At 33.0% G+C, this 22,571-nt stretch overlaps 1 pseudogene; it reads right to left on the bottom strand.

Moving 5' to 3' along the window:
- LOC149575262 (serine/threonine-protein kinase VPS15-like) overlaps nt 1-22,571 on the bottom strand; it is a 78,454-nt pseudogene that overhangs the window by 50,750 nt on the left and 5,133 nt on the right.

Here is a 22,571-nt window from a genome sequence, read left to right as displayed (position 1 = left end):
CCTGATGTAGATCCACCTGAGGATTTTCTACGAGTTTCCTCACTTAAAATAACACCGATCACATATCATATTTTAGGGTACTAGATCTAGGAATAGAATTACTCACTACCATTACCAAGCCATTCCAACTTTCAGGCAAAGAACACAAAATCAAGAGAGTCCTAATTTCTTCATCAAGATTGATACCCACAAAAGATAACTGACTAGTAATAGTATTAAACTCATTTAAATGATTTGCAACATATCCACCTTCTGCCATTTTCATATTAAATAAACGCTTCATTAGAAATACCTTGTTTGAAGCGAAGGGCTTTTCATATAGTGTTGCTAGGGTTTTCATCAAATCTTTTGTCATCTTTTCTTTTGTAATATTAAATGTCATTGATGGTGCCAAGCATAACCAAATGCTTCCAAGTGCCTTTTTGTTCAAAAGATCCCATTCAACCTCTGACATAGTTCCTTGATTTTTGGCTTTGCCTTCCAACGGTTTTCATAAATCCTTCTGATATAGATAGTCTTCCATTTGCATCTTCCATAATTGGAAGTTCTGCACATTAAACCTATCAACCCTCAGCTTACCCTCATCTTCCATCACTCCCACTCAACCATGAGACCCCGACTTAACCGTGAGACTTTCCTGTAGAGGATAACTAAAAGACAACCTTGCTCTGATACCACTTGTTAGGATAAACCATGGACAAAAATAAAAACTACATGCAAATATAACCAATAATAGAAAATAATAGATCACACAAAAATGAACACAAGGCACCAAGATTTAACGTGGTTCACCCAATCCCTGGGCTCCGTCCACCAAACAACAAGTCTGATCTTATAACAATCTAGTGATTACAACCTGATTACAATCCGTAATCCCTTACAGCTCAATACTGCTACAAGAACCAATTTCACATCACAACATAATGAAAAATACCTAACCCTAAACCCTTTTATACAAGTATTTTATTCATTTTAGGGTTACAACATGTCGACCATATGTTGGCCATAATATGATGGTTACCATGTCGGCCATGGCCCAAAATTTTTTTCCACTATTTATGAAGTATGTACAGTACTTCCCTGATCAGTCACCATAATCTAACAGGTCCCTATAGCTACATATATCAAGGGATCACCTATTGTACATGGGAAAGAATTTGAATTTTTTGCATGAAGGGACATTTTCTCTATAGAGAAAGCCATAGGATGATGCCATGTAATTACAAGGATATGAAACCACACATCCCATAGGGTTAGCACCCCTCTAGATTAAAATAAACCAACTCTAAAATGGATCCACCACAACTATAGAAATGTAGCCCTCTTTTGGATTTTCTTTCAATGTTTTTGCATTTATATGTTCCCTTAAGTCCCAAAGATGACTACCATTATGTTGGGTGCTATAAAGAATCACTAGAGGACCTTCTATACAAAAATTTTGCAAAGTTAGAAATGCTCCTTCCTTTGTCTCTTTCTTTTCAACATCTTTAGTGTCAATGTACCTATCATGCTGCCATCTTCTCTTAAAAGATAATTTACAGAGAGAACCTATAATCTACCACTCCTAGATGCCACAACAACTTGTGGCCCATATACAAACATTATAATATAAAGTACTCAGCCATCATCTATAGAGTAGGTCAACCTTGACCAAAAAGTAATGTCCTTTTCTATTCTTCATCTATCCCAGATTTTAATCATGGAATCATCTAATGCACTTACAAAAAAGTTATGATCATGTGAAACTACAATGTCATTGACAACTAATTAATGTTCTTGAAGATGTGCCATCAAAATTCCATGTGGTCTCAATGCATGATCTGTGATAGATGCTCTAGAGTAAGGTGACAATACAGTTGCATCTCCTAGTAATGGAAACCTGTAGCTATACTCATGAAAATAAAGAGCTCTTAGAATCATAAAAAATATATATGTCTTTGAACTTATTCATCATGTAAGTTATGTCACCATTTTCTCTTCCAACAGAATCTCTCAGGACTTTGTTCACTTGCCTAGTAGAAGCAAATCTACCACTCAAAATAGAACCACTAACCAACTTGCGAGGAAAAGAACCTCCCACACTAAAAAATCTCTATATTATCTCTGTTGTAGGTATGGATGAATGACCAACACCCAAAGTCCATTGTGAGGAAACAAAAGAATAAGCAACTTGTGCTCCATAAGATTTTGTTATCATAATATGTGTTCCATCTTGTGGACCTACAACATCATTTCTTAACTCTTCATTAAAGGATGATCCTATCGATGACATCAGATTTTTTCCACTCCCATTTTTATTTTTAGTAAGAGGGTACACTTAAATTGGGACACCTTCATAAGATGGACCATAGAGGCGAAGATTGAAGCTTCTCATGATTTTCCAACTCTGAAGTATTTTCTCAAGACTACATTGTATTAGAGAGATTTAGTATGTAGCTTTCCATTGCTTTCATCCTTGCACAATCTTTTGGCTCAAATAAACTTATATTCTGATCAAGGGATTCTATGCTTGGAGGTAGATATGACTTATTATTTAACCAACTTTTGGCCATAGTTGGATCAACTGCTATAGATGAAATAGATGAAATCTTTTTAGGTATTTTTTTATTAGAAAAAGAAGCATTATTTTAGTTTAAACTAGGTTCAACCAACTTATGAGAAGCTGAAATTTTTTAAAATTTTCTCTGATGGTTTCCTTTCCCTAAAACCTCTAAGCACTATGAATTATTGGCTTTCTCTATAACTTCATAGAAAATCTATCTTGACATTGGAGATTTCAAACATGATAATAACTCAATCTCAAAAGCTCTCTAGGAAGAAAAGGAAGAAGAACTGGTGAAAGGTATACTTTTTATATTTATTATTTATTATTACATATGTAATATTAAAATGTTGACTTGGGATAAGATTATAATCATAATTTAATATTTTATTTTAATTATATTCATCATCATAAAATAGACGATTAATAATATTATGTTATATGTTACTTCTTAACCATATTTGTAATAATAAATTATTTTATGTAATATTATTAACAATATTTTATTTCTTTATTACAAATAGTTTGAATAATAAAATTTCATAGTGTATTATTTTATTTGGTTAACATTATTATTATTATTATTATGATTATATTTAATTTATTTTTTATTTAACTTTGTATTTAGGTTCTATTATCATTCAAATCTAGCTCTAGAAAGGTGACATTACATTATGATCATAGATATGAAGTTTATAGTTATGATCAACCACCTTAGGATCCCTCAATGTATGGTTCTAGGGCTTATCCTATAATTGGGGTTATCAACAGGTGAAGCATAGCCATTGCCTACCAGACTTACTAGTTCATTACTTCCTTTTGTTATAGGTTTTTTAAAGAAAATTATCATAAACATATTATTTAGTTCATTGTTATATTTACGAATTGGCACCACTTTTCCTATTACTAGGAATAATTTAATTATAGATCATTGATAAAAACTTTCTTTTCATGTGCCTTATTTTTATCAAATTCCTCTTTTTATGTTGTTTGTAGACTAAGGTTCAATAAATGTCAACATTAGGTGTAATGAACACTTTTAGCACCTACTTGAGCATAAAGAAGAGGAAATATTTGATCCTTTAGCACCTTCATATGTCAAAAAGTGAGTATTTTAATTGATTAAGTTTCATAGCTTTTAATAGATGTGATTTTTTAATGGGGTTTAATGTTTTTATTAAATACAAAGGTCTATTTTCTTAAAATAAATTGCATAATCATTTGTATCTTTTTTTGAGAAGTTAGCACAAGAAACAATACTTGTGTGTGGCCAAAGTGCTCCAAAATATATTTTATAAGAGTCTATCACTACAATAATTTAGAGAAGTGTAATTGACATGAAATATAATTTTAGATGCTTGAACATAAGAATTTAATTTTTTTTTAATTGTTATTGATAAATATTTATATTTTTTTTTTTCATAATAACTAAAATTTGCATTTTTTGAGAAGAGTATATCATGTCACAGTGACCATGATCATGGTAGATCTAATATTGGGAAGACAACTTTTGTTTTTTTTTTCATTATTCTTTAAAGGGTACTAGCTCAATGGAAGAGCACTTGCTTTAGAAGTAGGAGGATGGTGGTTCAATTCCATCATAACCTAATATGACTAAATATATGATTAAATAAACTACCAAATATATTACCAAATAAACTACCATAGATACTATCAAAATAAACTACCAAATATACTACCATATATACTACCCAAAAAATACCAAATAAACTACCAAAATTACCAAATAAACTACCAAGTAACAACAATAAATGACTAAATCAATGACCTAATATATGACTAAAATAGTTTAATCATAAGTTTGGTTGGGAGATAAATGTCTGGCAATAAACTACCATTGGTCACATGATCAAAATTAATCACATATCTACAATTTTTAGTAGTTTATTTAGTAATATATTTTTGTTTTTTTACTAGTGAGTTTTGCAATGATGCTCGTCATGATTTGGATTTTTGCAATATGCACAAAAGAGTTTTTCCTTCTTGTCATTACTTCCCTTCTTGTTGGAAGAAGAAATGTCTTGCTGTGAGGAAGATTGTTGTGTCTCAGATGGTGATTTCTACTTCCATTGCTTCTTCTTGTTGTTACTTTTCCCTCCTTGACTTGATTGGTGCTCATCACTAGCCACCAAGGCTTTGGTCTTTGATGACTTGAGAAGTCCTAAATCCATCAAGTGAGATTGTTCAACAATCAACATCTCTACAAATGCATCAAATGAAAGCTTCTGGTAAGCAGATCTAATGGTCAACTTGTGAGTATTAAAACTCTAAACAAAGAAAGTATACTTAGAAGGTAGCCTCTTCGGGATGTGAGGAATCAACTTGTCATCCTTCATGGGATTTCCACAATCTTTTAGAAGTGCCCTATACTCATTGGCTTTGATGATGTAATCTTGAATTGTGTCAAAATTATTTGGATCCAAGACAAGTAGATAATCTTCAATCTAAAATCCCTTTTCTTCATCCACCTTACCATACAATGACTCAAGTTTATCCCAAGCTTCTTTAGAGTTTGAATAATTTTTAATGTGAAAGCGAAGATCCCCATATACACAACTCCTGATAACCCCTAAAGACTATTGGTATTGAATTTTCCAATCAATAAGTTCTTTAGCATAAGTAGGTTTAGGAATTTTACCATCAACATAAAGACTATATCATTTTTCCATTAATCCACTCCATGTAATATCTTTCCATGTAGAATAGTTGCATGAATTTAGAGAAGGACATTTAAAACCCATGATGCATAAATTAAAAGAGCATAATAGAGAGACACAAAAACACAGTACACACCCCCCCTTTTCACTCAATCAAAAGACCCCCCCCAAAAAAGATGCTTTTGACACTTTATAAGTAGTGCGTATACAATGGGCTAGTTGTCAAAATGAACAAAGTGGACTTTCTGATTTTAATTTTACAACTACCTTATGAGGCTCAAATCTATCACTAAGCATTGTAGCTCAGAACACAGCAATTCTAAAAAAGAATCAAAGCTTTACAATGCCAAAAAAGGCTTGATTCTAAAAGTGAGAATTTTGTCCCCACAAACCTAGTATTTGACTCTAGATCTGGAAAGTAGATGAAACAATATGTACTTTCAAAAAAAATAGAACCTAAAAAAGTGACCAGATGTGCTTGTATGGAGTGTTTGAAGTTTCAAAAAGTAGGATTATGTAGGTACAGTCACCAAAAAATGCAATTTCTACAAAATATGTGCACCAAAACTATAAAACAACACCACCACTAGAAAATATAGGAAATTCTAGCCAATTTAAAATAAAATTGCACCTAAATCAAGATCCAGATGTTCAAGTTATGGGCTCACAAAGTCAGGCTGCCAAATTGAAAAGCAATCTATAGAGGGTTCTGGAGAAAAACTGTGATCTTAAATTTGATGGTCAAATGGCTATTATAGTAGTTATAAAATTCTTGGTTTTGACAATCAAATGATCATCAATTTTAACATAGTGGTTTGATGATGTAGGAAAAAAATTAGCATGCTAGGGGTGATGCAGTAAGTGACTGTACCATCCGTACGATATAGATGACACATGGAATTGTACAGATGGTACTAAACTAGGGTTACGTGGTAGTCACATTTGGTAGTATGGCTCATCATAGTGGCAGATGATGTGTTCAAATTCCACATGGCACGTGGTAGTTCTGGAGTCACTGGGATGAATCCACGTATCAATTGTATGTTTGTTCACATGGTTGACTAGATCTGCTACGTAGGGTGACACATGGAGACTAGAGGTTGATGCCATGTTAACAAATTTTCTTGCATGGAAGTGTGAAAAATAGTCGCTGCCTTTTGAAAAATATGCTAGAAACTTGGTCGAATATGGATGGGATTTTTAACTACTCACCAGAGATTTTGTTGTGGAGAGAATATCCCTTATGCACAAAAGAGAAAGGATGCATGCGAAACTGAGTAAACATCACCAAAATTCCCTATATTATGGTAGAAGATTGGAGTTTGTAGGTCAGAGGCTTGACAAAGGGCGTCACATTTCAACAAAATGTTGCAGTTGCCAGAATAAAAACATGATGCTGGAGTTGGTTTTATATTGCTGTGAACTTGACAATCGATGCTGGAATTTACAAATGTGATGGCCAGAGGTGGGGTGTTTAATCCCACATCACTTGGAATAAACACTCTAGCATATATAAAATGAAACCCACATGCTATATAAATCAAATAAGCTACCACTGGGAGTTTGGTAAGGCAATCATTGCCAGTGTAGCTCTCTTGCTAGAAGGTTGAGTAGAGACTTAGCTAGATTTTAAACTACCCAAAATTTTTTGATCCACAATATGGACCAGTCTGGTTGTAGCTTCTATTGCATAAGAAATAACCTCCTACGACAAATAAATATATTCTCCACACTATAGAGTCGGGATCTAACAACCCATTTTTGCAAAACAATTTCCCTACCAATTGCCCAAAGGGAAAAAAATATTTGAAAAATTTGCAGTTGAAAAAGCTAAGAGAAAAAATGCACATCCAAATAATTAATTAAATCTGCAAAAAATGACCATACTCGAATTGCAAATCAAGGCCTCTAGGGTCTAATTTGCAAAAAAAAATTTCCTCACGGTTGACTTTGGGCCAAGGTAGCCAAGTTTATAGTTGATCTTCACCGATTCAATGTTCTAGAAGCAATGGAGAGGTCAAATCTTGCTCTTGATGCTCCCAATTTTTATAGTACTCTAGATTTGAGCTGAGGTGCTGAAGCAAGCATGATCTTGAATGACTATGTGATGAGAAAATCTCCAAGCTCTAATACCATGTAAGAATTTTCCTAAGGGAAAAATTCACCCAAGAACCAAGAACTCAAACACAAGCACAACTGTAGACCAAGAGAGAGAGTATGATTGAAATGATGATATATTCAATATTTCACATGAAAGTACACTAGGAGTGCCTATTTATAAAGGCCTTTGAGATACATCTAGAATGCTTCGTAATCAGCTACATGATAAGTCATACAACTAGGCACATGTCCACTAGATATGGGTTATCCTCTATTAAGCACAGAAGTAAGTGTGGTGATGAGAGGATAAGCCTACAAGGGTGTGACATAAAAATTAGTGTTGTAGACACCATGTGCTAAAATAGAGTTGTGTACTTCTATGTTGTCAAATGAAAACTCAAAAAGGTGCACAAACTCCTAAGTGTCTCACAAAATAAAATAATAAAATAATGCATTAACCTAAGTAAACTTAAGCAAGTGTAAATAGTAAATACTTATTTACACCAATAGGTAGTCTATGTAGCCATGAAGGATGAATCAGATGAAGATGAGGCAACAACATTAGTAACCTATGTAAAAAAGAATGACAGGTGGATCATAGATAGTGGGTGTTCACATCATATGACAGGAGACAAAAATAGGTTTTTACCTTAACTCAGTATGATGGAAATAGTATTAGATTTGAAAATGATGATCCATGTCTAATCAAAGGAAAAGGTTCCATTAAGTTTATAGAGAAAATTTCACGTGATAATGCATATTATGTTGAAGGATTGAACTACAATTTTCTAAGTGTGTCATGGCTAAGCAACGTAGGATGCAAAGTAGAATTTGGAGACAAAATTGCCAAAATCTATGATTCTGATGGAAATCTGATAGGAAAAGGAGATCAAACTAGGAGTAATCTATTTTACCTAGATATGGTGGATGCTACTTGTCTTATTGTAAAATTTGATGATGTGTGGCTATGGCATAAGAGGATCTGTCATGTCAACTTTGATAATCTGATTAGCATCAACAAAATGAAGAAAGTCAGAGGCTTGACTAAACTAAAGAAGCTTGACAACACAATGTGCAAATAGTGTCAGCTAGGAAAGATAACCAAGTCAAGTTTCAAAAGTAAAACTTACACTTCTAAAGAAGTATTAAAGTTAGTCCATACTGACTTATGTGGACCAATAGAAGTGCAAATCTACAAAGGAGATAGATATATATAATAATGCTAGAGTTGAGAAAGAAATAGGAAAGATTTTGAAGTTCCTAAGATCAAACAGAGGAGGAGAGTTCACATCAAAAGAATTTGAGACATTTTGTAATGATAAAGGAATTAAGAGACAAATATCAGCACCTAAAACTTCCCCACAGAATGGAATTGTAGAGAGGAGGAATAGATTAGTGATGGACTGTGCCAAAACATTAATGATGGAGAAGAATGTTGCTCTAAAGTATTGGAGAGAAGCTATAAGTACAACTTTTTAAAGCCTAAATTGAGTAAAAATTAAAAAGGGTACAAATGCAACACCTTTTGAATTATTGTATGGTCACTCACCCAATGTAAGACATTTCAAAGTGTTTTGTTGTAAGTGCTATATTCTTAAAGATTCTAGAAATGGAAAGTTTGATGCAAAGAGTTGTGAAGGTATATTGCTTGGATACTCCACTAGAAATAAAGCATATAAGTGTTTAAATACTTAAACTAACAAAATTATGGAGAGTGCAAATGTAAATTTTGATGAGCATACAAAAGTTCAAAATGATGAATCCATCAAGAAACTAGAAGTGTATAGATCTTTTTTATACTTCTATGAAGGAATGCCTCCTGAAGAAGAAACTGCCAATCAATTTGGGAATCAGTAACAAGTTTTAGTATTAGCTGAGTTAGGACCAGTAAATGCTAAGTTGCATTTAGAAGCTAAGTTGCAAAATGAAGAAAATGCACATTCTGACTCTAAACTTAGTACACATGAAAGAGATGATGAACTACAAGAAAGAGATGTGCATAGTGACTCTAAAGCTAAAACACCAAACATGGAAACAATGAAAAAACCAAGGTTATCCAATTATATGAGAAGACATCATCCTATTGAAATAATCATTGGTGACAAGGAAGCCAAAAAAATGACAAGGAATAGATGAAGAAATGAATCATGTCTACTAAGAAAAATTGAACCCAAAATAGTGAAAGATAATTACAAGATGATGACTGGTGTAAAGCTATGGAAGACGAGATTGAGAAGATAGAGAAGAACAAAACTTGGACTTTAGCTCAAAGACCTATTGATAAGAATGTGATTGGTACCAAGTGGGTATTTAGCAACAAGCTAGATAAGAATGGTGAGATCACAAGAAATAAGGCTAGACTGATCTGGAAAGGTTATGCACAAGAAGGAGTAGACTATGGGGAAACATTTGCCCCTATTGCAAGGATAGAAGGAGTAAGAACTCTACTTGCATATGCTGCTTACAAAGGTTTTAAGGTCTACCAAATAGATGTAAAATCATCTTTTAAAAATGGTATACTAGAAGAGGAAGTCTACGTAGAACAACTAGAGGGATTTGTTGATGACAACAAGGATATGGTTTGCAAACTACATAAAGTACTTTATAGTTTGAAACAAGAACCAAGAGCTTGGTATGAAAGAGTTCACAAATATCTTGCGAGGATAGGATTTGAGAGAATAGATGACAATAGCAACCTATATATCAAGGTAGAGAAAGGTAAAGATATTCTGATATTTGAAACCTTTGTTGATGATATAATATTTGGAGGAAAAGATGCACTATGCAAAGATTTTGCTGATCAGATGAAACATGATTTTGAGATGTCAATGTTTGGGGAAATCAAATTCTTTTTTAGATTACAAGTACATCAACTGAAACATGACATATTTGTGACTCAATCAAAATATATCAAGGAGATACTCAAAATATTTGGCTTAGAGCATTCAAAACCAGTCAGTACACCAATGGTAATAGGACATAAGTTATCCAAGAATGATGAGTGAGCTAAAGTAAATCAAACAATGTATTGATCAATGATTAGAAAGTTATAGTATGTTGTACATAGTAGACTAGACATTGCATTATCTATTGGAATAGTGGCAAGATTTTTTGCAAACCCAAGAGAAAATCATCTTATAGCAGTGAAAAGAATAATGAGGTATCCAAAAGGAATAGATGACTTTGGTTTATACTACAAGAGGATTGGAAAGTTTGAGTTGAATGCGTACATTGATGTAGATAGGGAAGTAATATAGATGATAGAAAAGTACCAATGGAGGAGCACCCTTCTTAGGTGAAAGATTAGTCACTTGGACTAGCAAAAGGAAAAGTTTGTAAAGCTGATTATGTTGCTGCTACAATCAACTGCACCAATGTTGTATGGATCAAACATCTATTGCAAGGTATGAAGGAAGATGTAACTGAACTTATGATACTCTATTGTGATAACACAAGTTCCATCAACATATCAAAGAATACTATGATGCATGCCAAAAGAAAACATATTGTTATTAAGTATCACTACATAAGAGAAATGATGGAAGAAAAACAAGTGAAGATGGAATATGTCAACTCAAAGGAACAAATTTCTAACATTTTCACAAAAACATTACCTAAAAATGCATTTGAGTATCTTAGAGGTAAGTTAGGGGTGATACCCCTAGCTAAGGCTATCTGAGCAACAACAAGACTACCTTGCATCAAATGAGTTGATTACTAAAATGATATAAATTGATGTAGAGGATCCTTACTTTAGGTTTTTCTTGAAGTAATTAAAATGCTAAAATTCCAATCAAGTCATAGGCAATGTGACAGAGGGAGAAATTGGAGTTCCTACAAATGCCACACTTCCATGACACGATGTTGAAACAACACATCTCTAGCATTATTGTCAAAGTGGGAGAAATAGTAGAAACTGATCAAAGCTAAAGGATCAAATGTGTATAATGAGAAATAACAAAAAGGAAGGAGAAAGGAAACAAAAACTAAGAGGGAGAAGTAGAAGCAAAGGTATCAATTAGCATAACAGATTAGAGAGGAGTAGAACAAAAAAAAGAGAAGACAGTGTATCAGCAAAGAGGGAGATATGAAAGCTAATGAGAATAGTAATGACAACAAGTTTCTTTTTGACATTTGACTTATTTTTTTAACCTAGTTATCACTTTGATAACTTGGTTGATCAGTTTGGTTTGCCATCAATGCCAAAGAGGGAGATTGTTGAAGTTTGATTGAAAAGATCATTATTGAAGAAGGGAGATTGTTGATAAAGAATGTTTTCAAAATCATTGTTTTTTCATTGATGTTAAACCTACTATTTGTTGGAATGAAAATTTCTTATAAGATCCAAGTACTATAACTTAGTTGATTTATGAAGAGGATTCAATCAATAAGATGTAACAAAAGCACCTAAAGGAAAGGTTGAGTTATGGTTTTGTAATAAAGTGCAAGGGTTAGTTAAGACAATGGTAAAATGATGTATTGATAATACATTTGAATATAGAGAGGTTGGCCTAACTTATAAACTTTGGAAGAATAAGTTGTAACAAGATTGTCTACAAAGCTTGACTAAATTCATCAATGGGTGCTGAGCAAGTTAGTTAGTGTGAAGAAGATTATCAGTAACAGCCAAGAAAATACAAAATCTAGTGTGTGCAGAGTGAAACAAAAGGTGCCGAGCTAGAGAAAATGTAATAGGTGCCAAGATTTAGTAAAACTTAGTTGATGCCAAGTGAATCCATAGTAGGTGTCAAGTAATACAGTAGATGCCAAGTAATATAGTATGTGATGAGGATCAGAAAGTCAATAGTGTCGAGCTACTGCATTACTTGAAAAGTCAAAGATTTGCTAGATCTAAGCTGATAAGTTTGTTACCTTGAATTTTGTGAACCAAATAGAAGATAAGAATGATGAGCTAGTGGCATATAATTTTAGGTTAACCATTTTTTGGTGAATACATGAGGATTCTACATGATGTTTCTAGAAGAAATGAGATAAGGGGAAGATATATTGTATCTTACCTAATCCATTCAAATCCAAAATAAGAGTAGAAAGATTAGAGCAGGAAAGCCATTCTAGACTTTTATTTAAGGATTTATAGGTCAAGAAGCAAGAGTGGTTGGAGATAGTGTGTGGTGACAAGGAGAAGGCATCAAGAAGGAGGAACAAAACGCAAAGACTCTACTTTGATAGATGACCATAGAGGTGATTACATTGGCACAATGAGTATGGAGACTCAAGGAGACAAATCTTGAAAGAAGGACAACCTGTCAAAGCTACAGAGACTAAAAGCTAGGCAAATTTGTGAGCTGAATTGAGATCTAAAATTTGCAAGTTATGTTGTGAGTTGTGTCAGATCAAAAGCCCTTATTGTTACTCTCTAGAAATTGTATTAGTTAGGGAAAAATCCTATGGTCTTAGGTCGGTTTAATAGCCGTTTTTAAAATTCTTTAACAAGGTGACATTCCAAGTGAATGTTCTAAAGTCCTTTAACTAGGCTCATTTCTAACAAGGTCATTGAAATCCCTTAATCGGATCACATTTAACAATGTGTTTTGTAGCCTTTAATAGGTCAAGCTTTTCACAGGGAATCACTTTAGAAGAGTGAGAAAGGAGTAGCATGTTACTAGTGGTGTTTCCCAAATTGAGTGTCCATGTAAATCATTGTGTTATGTATTCATCTTTCATGTCTTATTCCTCAATGTTGATTTATCAGTAACTTGCTAAGAATAATGTTTAGTTTGGATGTATGGTTAGTTTAAATGGGCACACTATACTTAGTAAAATGTTTTATTAGGACATCTGGACCTTGAATAACTAATTCACCCCCCCTCTCAGTTATTCTAAAGAATTTCTAATAGATTCAACTTCAATTGAGTGCCAAAGTTTTTTGAGTGTTGATAGTGTTTACCGAATGTTAGAACATCATTGAATTTTTCTTTTGAACCTATATTATAGCAATCGGCTGACTTTGTGAATTATGATGAATTTGGTATTGTAGATAAATCCAATAAGTAGTTAATTGGATTGATATATATGTAATGTATTGTATCATATCCAAAAGTAATTAAGTATGAGTATGTGAAGAAGTAAGAGAAGATATATGCAAATTGAACAAGGCCACAAGCAGCATATGGTACAACAAAGACTTATCAATTATAGTTAGGTGATTGTTGTAAATCAAGGAATCTTAAAAGGAAAATCATAGTTCCAAATCAGATATTAGCCAATGATTCATTCTCAAAGGTACATCAGTCAAACACTTTAACCGAGTGGACATAAAATTCTTTTGATAAATCTCCTAATAGAGTGCATACTTCACTATATGTTTGTAAATCCTTTAATGAGGTGGATCTAATAGTCCTTCTTGCTCCTAATAGGGTAGATCACCGAAAGTGGATAATGTTAAGCCTTAATAGGCCAACTTTATACTATAGTACTAAAGCTTGTGAGTATCATCCCCACTCAAGTACTCAAGTTTTACTTTATAATTGGAAGCTTTCTAGGTCACCATATCTTATGTCAAAGTGTTATGAATGTTTTATTGCTTTCATTCTTTCATGCACACAATTAGATTAGAATAATATATGAAGGATTAATTGGTGAAGTGATTTAAAGTTTTATTGGCTTCTAATTCACCCCTCCCCACTCAATAACCTAACCTATCATATATTTCCAACATACACAATTCAAGAAATTAACTTTGTTGGCTCAAGTTCATCAAATCATTGATTAAAATCTTTATACTATCACTCAGCAATAAATTTTTGTTCAGCACCATGTTGCTAGGGATGAACTAAGTCTTACTGGTGCTTGACACGTACTAAACTTCCTTTGCTCAACACATATTGAATTTCACTTTTCTCATCCTGAACTAAGTTTCTTGGCTTTGACTATTTGCTCAGTTAGGCTTGGTACACACATTTCTTTGCTTAGTCTTGTTCTTGTCTTTTCTCATGCATCCTTTCATTGTAGCATTAAGTGGATAAATAATACACTATATCATCAAAGTCTTACTTGGTCTTAGTGCTACTTTTATACACCATATAACTCAACGTTTCTCTAGGTGCTCGTGTTATCCTTTCTTTTCAAATCCTCTTCATCAATCAATCAAATGATAGCATTCAAACAAAAGGTAGCAATTGACTCACCGATAAGTAGCAAGTTTGACATCAATGACAAAATAATGATTGTTCCCATGATAGGTTTCAACAATCTCCATCATTTCTATTCTTCAAAAATATTCTCTTTCAACATGGACAACATCTTCTTGGGGATTGCTAGAGAAATTTATCAACCTACAAATTCACGAAGACTTGAAAGGGAAGGTGGAGCTCTAGAATCTAATTGAGCCTTCTATGTTGATCATGAGTGACTTCAACAAGGAAGATGACTTCAATTTTCTCAACAATGCTAAGAACATCATGATGGACAACTTTAAGGCCATTAAATGGGTGTTCCACCATATTATTGAGGTTAAGGAGAGAATGAGTCTAATGAAAGGAAATAAGTCATATGTGGAAAGGGATAGAATTGAGTCTTACTAGTATGTTGACCTTGCTACCTTCTATAGCTTGGAAGAAAAAGTGTTGGATCTTAGTAACAAAGTGAATGCAACTCATGCTACCCTATGAGGCATACCTAACTAGAGCTACGTTATCCTAAAAGCCTCTAATGAAAAGCTCAAGGTTCTTATCAAAATACTCAAGGGAAAGGGAATGGAAAAGGAAATGATCATCATAGATGATTGGGGTGTTGGAGCTGATACAAAAGGCCTAGGGAGTAGGACTAGGCCCAACAAGAAGAATAATGTCTCTGAGTATAATAATGAGCTCAATGAGATCAAAGAGGTTGTAGGAAATATGGCCACTCTAGAGAATGAGGCTTCAAAACACCTTAACAACATGCACTCCTAGTTTTGGTTGTTCTTTTTTTGTTGTTTATGGCTTCCCTATCTTGGTGGCCTTTCTAGCTATACTTTTTGGTTGCAGTCATTTTTTAGCTTTGCTTCTTGTTAGCTTGGTCTTTTAATGTTTTATTATGTAGCACTATAAAGGGTTTTAGGGTCCCTTCAAAACCTATTTTCACTATCAAGAACATTTCCTATTCTCTTCATTCTCCAATACACGTTACAATAAAAAAGAATGAATATTCTCTAGGGATCCAATAACATGAAACTGATTCCCTCATGTACTTACAATATCATGCCCTAGTTCAACAAGGGCCAAACAAATATTCATTCCTTGATGTCATTCTAATTTCACATAGTTCTCAACCACTCTTTTGCCCTCCTTTTTTTAATATCAAACTTGAGGCCCCTTGCACAAGAAATGGAATATATGTTTTCAATTTTCATATAATTTTTGTACTTTGCTAATATAGTGAGAGAAAATGGGTCATCCATGGAAAAGACAATTCTTAATCTTTCCTCTAAAATTTTTTTGTTGAATGACATTTTCTTCTTAATCACTTACAAACTAAAATTGGCCTCCATCTTAGTTTCCAAGTTTCACAAACCCTCCTTTACCACCAATACATTAAATGGGGTTGTGTACCAAAAGAAATCATTCATAGACACATTCCAATGCCCAAAGAATCATGTGTAATAATGACCTTTTGATCTACCTCACTTAACCATCCTCCACTAACATTGCCTCATAAAAAGAGGTTGCATTATACACATCTACCATCAATTTAGGTTGCATCAAACAAAACCATGATTGATAATCAATTCATGATATTATATATGCCATCAACTTGGACAATGAGTCAGTAAGTGAGTTCCCTTTCATATATATGTGGGATAATTTTAAGTTCAAAATAATTTACAATTTAATTTGAATATTCATAATAAAAAATTTAATCTTCTAGGCTCATGAAAAAATATTTTCAATTACAAGTTGATGATAATTTGAGAATCTTCTTCATGGTGGATTTGTTCCATATTAATACATCAAACCATCTAAATTTCATGTAGGGTGGCTTAAGTGCCTAATTATTTATATAGTCAGCCCTTCGCCATCTCCAATTTAACTACCAATATATTTCTTGAAGCATCTAGGTTGCCACACACTTGACCCCTAATGGTCCTAGGTTTTTTTTTGAATCCCCATTAAAATAAATTTTAACCTATCCATCATCTGGTTTCATCCATGTTATCATTGAAGCATGAAGAAGCCACAATGTAACTCTTGATCTAAAGAACCTCCACCAAAAAAGAACCTAACAAAGTAGACAAGACTATAATCTATATGAGTGTCACCAAAAGAAATTACTCAAATCAAGAGACAGACAAAGGAAAAAAACTAAAGTCAAAGATATAGATGGCTTGGAACACCAAGGCCTAAAAATATGATCAATCAAACATGAAAGGCTACATCTATAGTAGGAATAAAAATAAGAGTGTCTAAATGGTAAATGATACAAGGAAGGATAAGAACCAATAGAAGAACCCCCCCAAGTAATGTAGACAAGGGTGATGTGAAAGACAACTGGAAAAGTGAGCCAATAGAACAACATGTCAATGAACCATGATCAAGATACAAAAAACAATACATATGGGTGTACTGAGGTGATCAAGCTCATATATGTTATGGAAGGAAAACTCATATATGTCATGGAAGGAAGAACATCAACCTTCCATGTCATTTTAATCAGAGTAGTGCATGTACAAGAAGACACACAATATGATGAATCAAAAGAATCTAATAATATGCATGATTGTCCTTAGATGAAACTTCTTGAATCAAAAGGGAAAAAAATGGAGAATAATGGAAACAAAAATAGAGATGGAATATACCACTTTATCTTAGTGCATTTACAAAAATGTATGTAATAGATTTTGATAAAGACCTAAAGAGACGTAAGGCTACTAGAATAGATGGTGCATCCCATGCAAAAAGATCTAAAGAAACAAAATCGATCCACAAACCTAAAACAACCAGGATATCCATCAGTATGCCAAAAAGAAAAATACTAAATTGTTCATGTAACTAGAATAAAATCTAGAAAAAAAACCACCATAACTATAAAGAGTACCAAAAAAACTTTCCAAAGATACATAGAATTCCCAAATCAAAGACCAAATGCTCAAAATATGTCTTCCAAAGTACAAAATAGAACTTCTAACTTTGATAGAAGAAAATAAAAATATAAAGGTATCAAACTAAAAAATACCTTTGTCATTGGTTGAGCTCAAAACCAAACTTTCAGCAATGTCTTGTTTGCAAAAATCAAATCATATGCTCAAGACATGAGAAAAAATGTAAAGATAGGTCCAAATAGAGTGAGGAGGGAAAATAGGTACACCAATATAGTGGTGATGTCAGCAAGTGATGAACCCAAATTGGATGGTCTAATGGTCATCAAGGCAACAAAATGCCAGAAAAAATACACTATGTTGGGATAAATAACCTAGTCACGGTGAAAAATCTCCTCCTTTCATAAAAAGGGCCAAAGTTGAAGAAAAATAGTTGGTAGCCATTATGGTACCACATGTTGGAAATAGATAGCTTGGGAAAATAATTCACATGCATGCCAAAATTAATGCAAAATCAAATTTATTGGAAAACAACTAACAATGGCTAGGAACCCACGAAAGGATCAAAATTACCTATTGTAGAGCGTCAAAAATGACATGTAGGAGGATCTTGTAGAAGCTCACATAGCATGGGATATGAAAGGATGTCCATCACTAATGAACAATAGATAGTAAACTACTTCTAAGGTGCAATTAAGGATGGATGCTAGCATGCAGTCTCCCAAAAAGGGGTTGGCAATCAACTCATAACTCGCATAATAAAAAAAATGGTCCAAAATGTTTTATCAAAACATAATGCACAACCTCTGGAAACTTGACTTGCACATGAGTACTATGGAGGACCCGTACTAAACAAGGAATTTTTGCTTATCAAAGTCCCACAAACTTGGTGCAAAGGATAGAATGTGTGGCATGAGGTCAAGTGATGAAGGGTGCTCCACTTAATACCATAAACACATAACATAAACAAAGAAATAACAATAATTGTGAGAACAAAATATGGGCTTCTTATTATTGCTGCAAATGCATAATTACATAATTCATAATTACAATATGCTAACCCACATGGGCACCTTTATTAATATAAATTACAAGACAAAGCTATGAACTATCTATTGTGATGTGGAGCCTAATTAGACTTGGAGGTTTATTCAGTGCAATTTTTCTCCATATTATTTCTATGGGGGTTTGGGCCCCCAAGATGGGATCAAGGGGCAGTGCCCCTACAAGGTCTTCAGGAAGCCAAAAATGCCCTTATATTATAAAAGGTGTCACCTACTATTTTTCTATTATTCAAGGCCTAATTTTGTAAGTGACAAAGGCTTGTATAAAAAGGCTTAGGGTTAGGGATTTCACAATGAATGTGTGATGCAAAAATTGGTTCTTATGGTACTATTGAGCTATAAAGGTTTACTGATTGTAATCAGGTTGTAATAATATTGGACTTGTTTTTTGGTGGATGTAGCCCAAGGTTTGGGTGAACCATGTTAAATCTTAGTGTCATGTGTTCTTTTCTTTGTAATCTATTATTTTCTAATATTGTTTATATTTGCATGTAATTGTAATTTATGTCCATGGTTTAATCCTAACAAGTGGTATCAGAGCTAGATGGTTGTCATTTTTTTTTTTTTAGCTAGACCATCATATTTTTTTTAGCGATCCTCTGTAGGAAGGTCTCATAGTTGAGTGGGAGTCTCATAGTTGAGTGGGAGTGATGGAAAATGAGGGTAAGTTGAGGGTTGACAAGTTTAATGGGCAAAACTTTCAGTTATCAAAAATGGAAATGGAGGACTATCTTTATCAAAAGGATCTATGGAAGCCATTGGAAGTAAAAACCAAGAATTAAGGATCTATGACAAATGACAACTAGGATCTTTTAGATAGAAATGCACTTGGAAGCATTTGATTATGCTTAGCACCATCGGTGTCATTTAATATTACAAAAGCAAAGACAATAGAAGAGTTAATGGAAATATTAAAGAAATTGTATAAAAAGTCCTCTACTTTAAACAAGGTATTTCTAATGAAGTGTTTATTTAATATGAAGATGAATGAAGGTGGGTCTATTGTAGATCATTTAAATGAGTTTGATACTATTAATTGTTAGTTATTTTCTGTGGGTATCAATTTTGATGAAGAAATTAGGGCTCTCTTGATTTTTTGTTTTTTTCCTGAAAGCTAGAATGGCTTGGTAATGGTTGTGATTAATTCTATTTTTGGATCTTGTACCGTAAAATATAAAGATGTGATCAGTGTTATTCTGAGTGAGGAAACTCATAGTAAATCCTTAGGTAGATCTACATAAGGAAGCACTTTGAACAGATGAAGTAGAGGCAGAATGATTGAAAGAGGAAGCAATTATAGAAATCATAGGAAATCACGAGGAAAGTCAAAGGGGAGGAGGTCTCAATCAAGACGATTAAACCACTACTGGTACTGTGGTAAAATAGGCATAAGAAGGAAGACTATTGGACTCAAAAGAAAAATGAAGGAAAAAGGCAATATGGAAACAACAAGACAAATGTGGTAAGTAACGAATCCAAAGAGAATGCTTTGCTTCTATCTTTAGAAAGTATTTTCGTGCTTCATTTCATTCTACACCTCATAGAAGTTATTTTATTGATTATGTCTAAGGGGATTTTGGGCTTGTTTATTAGGGGGATAATGAACCCTAATAGATTGTTGGAAAGGGAAAAGTTAAGATTAAGTTGTAGAATGGGAATCATTGGCTACTACATGAGCTAAGAAATGTTCCAAGATTGAGTGAGAATTTAATTGTAGATGGGTAACTTGGTGATGAGGGTTGTGTAGTTACTTTTAATGATAAAAATTGAAAGGTTTCATAAGGTTCCCTTGTAGTAGAAAAAGGTGTGAAAATAGGCACCTTATATATCTTTATATAGGTCATATGGTTCCTTCTAATTTAATTATTTTAGAGAAAACTAAATGTTCAAGAATAGTTACTATAGTTGACTAGGGAGAACAAATAGTTGTAGATTCTAATAAAACACTATGGTACAATATACTTGAGCACATGAGTGAGAAACATATGAAAGTACTTCATTCAAAAAATATTTTACCAGGTTTAAAATGTGTTAATATGAATTTCTATGAAATTTGTGTGTATGGAAAACAAGAGAGAGAGAGTTTTGTGAAGGTTGGGAAGGAAAATAAAAGGGAGAAATTAGAGCTTGTGCATACAGATGTATGGGATGAGCTCAGGTATCTTCCCTTGGTGGCTCTCATTATTATGTTATATTTATTGATGATGCAACTAGAAAAGTATGGGTTTATTTTCTTACACATAAATCTACTATATTTCAACTTTTTAAGAAAGGGAAATGATTGGTTGAAAATGAGGCTGGAAAGAAATTAAAATGTCTTAGATCTAATAATGGTGGTGAGTATTTTAGTCATGAATTTGAATATTATTGCTCCACTAATGGTATTCATAGATAGAAAACTATTCCAAGGACTCCACAGGAAAATGGAGTGGCTAAATGCATGAATAGGACTATAATGGAGAGTGCAAGAAGCATGATATTGCATGCAATGTTTCCCTTAAACATGTGGTAAAAGCTTGTTAATACTATTTTTATATTTGATTAATAAAGGCCCCTCTACTCCTTTGGGTTGTGGTATTCCAGAGGAAGCATGCATTGGTAAGAAGGTAAGTTATTCTTTTCTTAGAACCTTTGGTTGTGAAGTATTTGTTCATATAGATTCTAAAAATGGAACCAAGCTAGAAGCTAAGTCAAATAACTGTGTAATTTTTTTGGATATGACATTAATGGATTTGGTTATGGGTATGTGTAGGATCATGGTGTGTCAAAAAGTGGTGATTTGAAAAATCTATAGTTCTAAAATATCTCAAACCATTTCAAAATCTATTCCAACTTTTTTCCCACCCACCCTGACACTAAATGAAAACAATTAATATTTTTATAAGGTATACTATATCTTTTGATACCAAATCTATATGGTCAACTTTAAAAACATTCTAAAAATGTGCTTTTGGCTTGTTTTTATGTGATTTTTACTTCAAACATGTAGCTGATGACTTTTTTTTGACCAAAATTTGATGAAATGAGAAGAGTTTCTTAAGAATTTTCTTATCATTCTATAAATGTAAGGTTTGTCAAATTCTATGTTTAGTAAGTAATTATTACTTATTTTCTAATGGTGTTACATATAAAGTGTTGACTAACACACTACTTGAAAAATAACTATAACTTTCAAATGGTACAACATTTTTAAAAACCAAAAGATGCATCACATTCTATGTTTCTTCTACTATAAGGAAAAAGAATGAAAAATTGAATTTTGTAATGTTTTGAATTAGTTAAGGTTGTTATTAATTATTTATTTAGAATAAAAATACCAAAAAAATGTGTCACATCCAAGCATGAGTCTACTACTTATATCTAGAATATTATTAAAAATATTATCATTTGATTTTGATTAAGGTGGTCAACCATACCTCTACTTATTTTTGTTCTAATTTTTTTGTAATATTTCATTAAAACTCAAAATTTTGACCAATCAATTTTTATTTTTCTGAGATAAGTCCTAGTAGTTTAGAAACTAGATTCAATTTTCTAGAGATTCTTTTCTCTTAACTTTTTGATATAAAGTCAATAACAACTAGAAAATTGCACATCAAGTTGACATAACCCTAATTTTTTGATTTTGTATTGCCATTTAAGAGCATAGTTTGGTTGACTGTGATCTTGCACATACCCTTATAGGCATTGGGATTTTGAAAATAATAATATTATAAGAAGTAGGGATGTCACAGTCAATGAGAAAGTGTTGTACAAAGATCTATTAAGACAACGTGGGAAGGAAGAAGATGATTATGTAGTGCGAGATGATACTCTAAAAGATGATGTTCCAACCATTCCCCATGATATGCAACAATCACAAAAATAAATGCCACACACACTAGTGAATATTAGATGATCAAGAAGGCTCATTAGATCTCCAAAAATATTTTCTTCCTCTTTGTATTCTATTTTTCTAACTAGTGCTAGTGGACCTGAATGTTATGATGAAGCTATGCAAGTGGATACTAAGATTCAATGGGACTATGCAATGAAAGATGAAATGAACTCTTTGCTGAAAAATAACACTTGGGATTTATGCAAGTTGCCTGCAGGTAAAAGGGCTATATAGAATAAATGGGTTTATAGGTTGAAAGAAGAGGATGGAGGTA

The sequence above is a fragment of the Cupressus sempervirens genome, chromosome 2 (assembly GCF_028749045.1).
Source record: "Cupressus sempervirens isolate cs-2001-9-10 chromosome 2, ASM2874904v1, whole genome shotgun sequence".
Lineage (NCBI taxonomy): Eukaryota > Viridiplantae > Streptophyta > Pinopsida > Cupressales > Cupressaceae > Cupressus > Cupressus sempervirens.
Note: the sequence above shows the minus strand (reverse complement) of the source record. Positions and strands in the feature narration are given on the sequence as shown.